Source organism: Brassica rapa, chromosome A06 (assembly GCF_000309985.2).
Source record: "Brassica rapa cultivar Chiifu-401-42 chromosome A06, CAAS_Brap_v3.01, whole genome shotgun sequence".
NCBI classification, from domain to species: Eukaryota; Viridiplantae; Streptophyta; class Magnoliopsida; order Brassicales; family Brassicaceae; genus Brassica; species Brassica rapa.
Window position 1 is genome coordinate 14,210,584 of NC_024800.2, and position 6,441 is coordinate 14,217,024.

The following is a 6,441-nucleotide window of genomic DNA, read 5'->3' on the forward strand; positions in this document are numbered from 1 at the left end:
ACTCGCGGAGGGGTTCGTCTTCCCTCTGGGAGAGACTCCAGAGGTCAACATCGGAGGTTTCCCTGTCTATGAATACAGAGTACTGTTTGAGGAATTCCGATGCGAGCTGTCGAAAACTCCCGATGGTGTTGCGACGAAGGCGTGCGAACCATTCGAGCGCTGCTCCTTCGAGATTTTCGACGAACAGGCGGCAATAGCCGGCATCTTTTTCGCCGTCCTTCAGTCTTGCTCTTCCCATCGCGATGTGGAAAGCCTGAAGGTGCGCTTTTGGATCGGCCGTACCATCGTACTTCGGTACTTTGATCTTTCCCGGATCGGACACCCTCATGTCCGAAATGCGACTGGTAAAGGGGGTCTTTCGAGCTCCTTCCAGCAGTCGATCGATCTCGGGGGCAGCACTAGTAGCATGATGGATTTGAGACTTTACGGCTCTCACTTCTGCCGCAGTCTTAGTGATGTAGTCGCGAAGATCGCGGATATCCGATGTCTCGTCAGTGGATTTCCGAGCCTGTCGGCGTTTACTGCGAGTGAGCTCGGTTTGCCTTTCGGCCAGCTCCTCTTGTTCGTTCCAATAGGCGACTTCTTCTTCTTCCGTCATTGGTTTTTCGAACGGGGAGCCTTCCCGAGCGGATCGGCTTCTGGTCCTTCTTGGATGTCTGTCTACATCCTCGTCGGTGTCGTTGGAGACATCGCTAGGATCCAGGTCAATGTGTTCGGCTTCGTTATCCTCCGAGTCCTTTGCAGGGGGCGGAAGATTTTCAGGGTTCCCCTTTTCGACGGGAGATTTCTCGCTAGGGTTTTGACCGGAAGGTCGTTCCCGCGCGAGTCCTGCTCTATCGAGTGGGGTGGCGAAGTCGAGCCTCTTCCCGCGGATTTTGGTGGTTCCGCGGAGACAGATAGCTTGGGTTCTTGCCGTTAAGGTTTCAACCTGTTTGGTCAAGGTATTAACGAGCTTATCCTGTTCTTCCGACCTTTTCTCATAGGCGGCGTTGGCTTGCGCATTGGCCGCGGATACGTCCGCTACTGGAGTGTGGAGATCGGTGCCGCTGCCTCCATTAAGAGGAGTTTGCACGTTATCCGCGTCGTTGGTTGACATGTCAGATTGTGTGTGGCTTTTGCGGGTTAGATTGATCCGTAAGTCCCCCTCCTTCTAGCGCCAAACTGTGGGAACCGAAATTCACACTGTCGATTTCCGTTTAAATAAGGAAACTAGGAAAACCCTAATTTCCCAGAGGACCCGGATATCTGTTAATTACCACACGTCAAGCAATCAGAACACGAGAATAACAACGATAAAAATAAAAAAATCGAAAAGAGAGCAAAGTAGATCTTATTCCGAATCTGCGTATGAGCGTTACAACAAGGTATAAGCCTGGGCTCGAGAGCTGTCGGCGAGATTCCTAGTTCTAGCAACGCTAAGACGGCTAAACCTAATTGAGTCGCAGCTCGAAATAACAAAAACGGAAAATTGCCAAAATTGCTCTAAGTGCTAAGTTTGCTCTGAAAAAGTCCTCCTCCTTGCTCCTCGCCTAGGACTCCTTATATACTAGCTCCAAGGTCGGTTTACGCTTTTACTCTTCTGCCCTTAAGCCGTCATAGCATAAAAATGGAGATATTCCATTTTTCCCGATCTTCACAATTATCTTCAAAACTTCCGTATTTATCCGCGGAAACTTGACATTTATCCTTCCTCGTGGGCCAAGCGTGAACCATGCTGCGGTTCACGGGCTTTTGGTTAGGAAAAATCATAGGATGGGCCTCGAGTCGTGTTTTAGGTCCCTTTGGGCCGTCTTCCGACTCGACACATTTACTACGAGTTTTCCGCGGTTTCTAATCCGCGAAGTTTTATCGATTAATTAGAATAGCGGGACACATGGACTGAGCTTGCTACGGTCTTCGGGAGATAGCATTCGAAGGTTTGACGAGAATGCAAGGACTGGTGTCGTATCGATGTTCGGAAAGGTTCAATCGCTACACAGCGACCGAACTTTGGCTCGAGCCTGGTCGCTATGTAGCGACCGAGCTTTGGCTCGAGCTCGGTCGCTACGTAGCGACCGAGCGGGATGATCGCTCGGTCGCTACGTAGCGACCGAGCTTTGCTCGGGTTTGGTTGCTGCATAGCGACCGGACGGCGTGTATGCGTGGTGACCGAGCTTGATTTGTTCGGTTTGAATCCCAAAGGATACTTCTTCGTAAAAACTTTGTATTGGTTATTTTTACGAAAATTACATCTCTTCTTTTACTATCTCTTTCGGAAATACGATCTCAGAGGATTTTCGGGTGGTAATTCCGTCGTATCCGTTTTTGACCCCAACATTGAGCTCCTTTCCCAGTTTCTCCTGAGCTCCACAAATACCAAACACCATTTCATCGATTTCTTCTTTGGTGTAGAGTTCTGGTGCCAGTCTTGTGAGTGTGAAGGAAGTGGCATGTTCTGGAAGACAGATGTGGCTCTCTTCAAAAAGAGATGCTCTTTCCAAGTATTTTCCTGATGTTGTCCTTTGTGACAGGTATCATCTCACCAGCTGCGCTTCGTGCGTGTCCACGCTCATCTCTGTAGACTCCATATTCGTCCCTTTGTTCCCAAGTGAACTTTCTGGCTCCATACATGTCGAAAGCGCGGCTCCCACATTCATAGCGTCTCTCGATCGACGTCGGATTATCCATATCGATCGACGTTGGTGTTACCCTGTCGATCGATGTCTCCATTATACCGTCGATCGATGCTTGCCCTTTTGGTTGGCGTGATAGATCTGGGTTGGTCTCTATTGGGGTGACTCCTGCGTGGTTGTTGGGATCTGTTAGAATGACGTCTGGAGTGCCACGTTGCTGTGAGAACAGGTTTTCGGGTCCATTGGTTACTTAAAGGATGTCTGCTATGTCCTCTCTGGACACTTGTAAAATCCTTCCATCCATTGCACGTGCGTTGCCATCTGGATCCCTGAAAATACCAAATTCATCAGGTGTTAGAAAACCATAATCAATGTTTGCATAATTATTCTTTTTAGAAATAGAGAGATTAGGGTTTAGAGTAGTATCGATCGATGTAGATACAGTTACATCGATCGATGGCAGAGTAATTTCTGCAGAACTTGTGTTCTTGAGATGATTGCTCTTCATGGATTTTTCTGTTGATGTAGAAGGAAGAGTGTTCATCTTATTTGCTTGTGTATTTGCTCTGATGTGTGTAGGTGGTTTCGGAGGTGCAAAACGATTTATATAGGTATATGTAAACCTAGTTAGGGAGGAAATATTCTCCTGCTCCTGAATTTTCGCTGCGGCGCGAATATCGATCGATGTTCCTTTCGGTGTGTCGATCGATGTAAGCGGTTGTTTTGCTGGACGAGGGTGGGTATCGACCGATGTGGAGTGCACAGCGTCGAACGATGTTGGAAACGTGTTGGTGAAATTGTGTATTTCAAGTCTTTCATCCTGCAAAGACATTTCTATTGCACGTTCTTTCCAGTAATCCTCATCGTATTCCTCGGTATGTTCCTCATGAGGTGAAGTAATTACAGTGTCAACTGCAAAACTTTCATGGAAACCACTGTCTGCGCAACTGCCTATGGAATAATCATCATGTCCTCTCCTGGTTGGAGGTTGGAAGGCAAAATGTTGGTAGCAATGATTAGGTGAAGCGAAATGGTCAAGTGGGTGCATTATGTCGAATGACGTGTTGTTGTGGTCATCGGTCACCATTTACACATTGGAATCGATCGATGGAAAGAATGGGGGTGTCGGTCGATTTCGAGTACTCTGTTTCGTACTCCGATTCATACTCTGCTCCACAATGGCATGCGCCAATGAAGCCAAGTTCTTTCCCATAATCCACAGAATTAATTACCTTTCTCTTAGGTCGGATGGGATCGTAGTGGATGTTTGGGTCTATGAGCGTTAGACACAATTTATTTTTGTTCATGTCACATACAGCTTCTACTGTAGCTAGGAAGGATCTTCCAAGCAGAAGTGAAGAGTTCCAGTAAAGCTCGATGTCTAAGACATGAAAATCTACAGGGACAAGGGCATTACCAATCAGTACCTCCAGATCTCTTATGATGCCTCCGGATCGTTTCTCTGAAAGATCCACGAAGGTGAAGGATTCTGTTGAGGGTTCGATGGTCAAACCAAGCTGGTCCGCCATGATCCTAGGGAGGATACTAACCGATGCTCCTGTGTCACACATTGAATGGGGAAATTCAACACCTTTGATTATGCATGGTATTGCAAACTTCCGAGGATCACTCTTCTTCGTCAATGTGATCCTGTGTTTCATCTTTCCTCTGACTTGATGAAACATTCTCCTAATGTCCTCCTCAGTTACCTTTGTTTCTCTGAAGAACATCCACAACCGGTGTGTGAAGTAAGCTTCATCAAAAGGTTTTTCGATTGGGATTCTGAGGACTCGTTTAGTGAAACCATCCATCTCCTTATCGTTAGCTTCCCTCTTAAGGTTTTTAGGAATCTTCTCCTTCCTTTTTCTTAACCTTCTCCCTTCAGATTCTTTTTCTTCTTGAACAGGTTCTGTTGAACTATTTAAAGGGTTGGGTGTTGGTTCGGGTGGGTTTGCTAATGGTTTAGGTGGTGGTCTGAGTGCATTGATGTAATCATTATCGATTGAGGGTAACCGCATTCGGTATGTCAGAGGTGCCTGTCGATCGATGGGAGGTGTGTTGTGACGATCGACGTCGGACTCACTCTGTCGATCGATGGTTGAGTTAACCGATCGATTGATTTTTTCATAGAAAGGGGGGGTGGGTGAGGATGCTTAGCTGCGAATTCTCCATGAGTTAGAATTCGAACCGCATTGCATTCAGTCGAATCGGCAGACGACGTCGATCGATGTCTGGAGTAAACCGTCCATCGATCTTCATCATGGTCTGTCGATCGATGCGAGTTCATCGACATCGGTCGACCATTGGGATCCGCCGAGACTCATGGAGCTTTCGATTTTGAAATCTCCTTCCTCAAGGTTTTCATTTCTCACCACTTGCCAGAATTCATCATCTATGATGGCATTTATGTGGTGTTTCCCTTTGTCGGCTCCTGCTTCTCTAGCAAAAGCTTCTTGCCTCTTAATAGTCTCGCCCGTCTAAATTACTTGGGTTTCAAGTTTTCTCACCTGAGTCCCTAAGGTCTCGATTTTGGTGTTCAGATTGTTGTAGGCAGAGTCTATCTTACCGTTGAAATCCACGGTGATTTGTTGTGGTCCCAACAGTACTCGATCAAGCATTTCTTCGATCTTGCTTTCCTGAGTTTGGGGTGGTGGATTTTGATAGTAAGAGTTCGAGTAGCTCTTGATGTTGTTGAAGGGTTTTTGAAATTGTGAACTTTGGTTACTTCTTTTGCCATTTCCAAAGAAGTTTCTGTTTCCGCCCTGGTTTCCAAATTTTTGGAATCCGGTACCTCCGATGTAGTTCACATCTTCTTCTCCTTCAGTATCTGCTACTTCTCCTTCAGCTGAACAGACTTGCTTCCTAAGAAGTTCGTGCACCACATCTAACTTAGCTCTTACTTCGTCCATTTGTTCCTTCCCGATAGAGGCTACAGACTTCTTCCGTTCAGAGTCAGTGTTTTTGGTGCTGCTGCTGTTAGCAAGGTTTTCGATAAGTCTCACAGCTTCCAACGGATTCCGAGTAGTGAAGTTTCCTTCACTCGCCGTATCAAGAGCCATTTGATACTGTAAGGCGAGACCTCGGAAGAAAGTGCTTAGCAGCTGCACTTCATTAAATCCGTGGTGTGGACAGTCTCGCTGGAAAAACCTAAATCTAATCCACGCATCTTTGAAGGACTCTCCAGCCTTCTGCGAGAATGTGGAAATTTTGTTCCGAAGTTCTTCAGCGCGCGCCTCATCGAAGAAGTTTCGTAAGAAAGCATTCTTGATGTCGCTCCAGGATGTTAAAGATCCTGTGGGTTGCTACCTAAGCCAGTGCATCGCTTCTCCATTCAGCGTGTATCTAAAGAGCTTGCACAGCAGGTAATCTTCAGGGACTCCTTCCATCCGAATGGCAGCGATTAGATCCTTGAACCGTTCCAAATGGTCCATAGGATGCTCGTGCGGTAACCCAGAGTAGGGTATCTGGGACACGAGAGTGTAGTATTGAGGCTTCAGCTCAAAATTCTGCTTCTGGATCTCCGTAAGTCGAATCGCTGATCGGTTGGAATAGTACTCATCTGGGCGATTGTAGTCGGCCAGTGGTTTCGATCGAGCGTCCTCATCTACAGGTTGAGCAGCTCCTGTAGCATCAGCATCAGGGATTACAGTTCCCTGAGCATCTATTTTCTGACCTGTTGCATTACGCAGATGACCGGCCTGGTCATACAGGTTTCCGTTCTCATCCTGAGTTAGAATAATAATGTTTACCATTTTTGACGACACGTTATCGATCGACGTACGCGGTGTATCGATCGTTGTCGAAACGACTGGGATCGATCGACGATGAC

The 6,441-nt window shown here is 46.9% G+C and overlaps 1 non-coding gene across 1 annotated transcript; it reads left to right on the forward strand.

The window, feature by feature from the left end:
• Nucleotides 1-5,726: 5,726 nt before the first annotated feature.
• Nucleotides 5,727-5,832, forward strand: LOC117126299. Its single transcript, XR_004448874.1, has one exon. It is a non-coding gene; the product is annotated as a small nucleolar RNA R71 (small nucleolar RNA).
• The last annotated feature ends 609 nt before the right edge of the window (nt 5,833-6,441 follow it).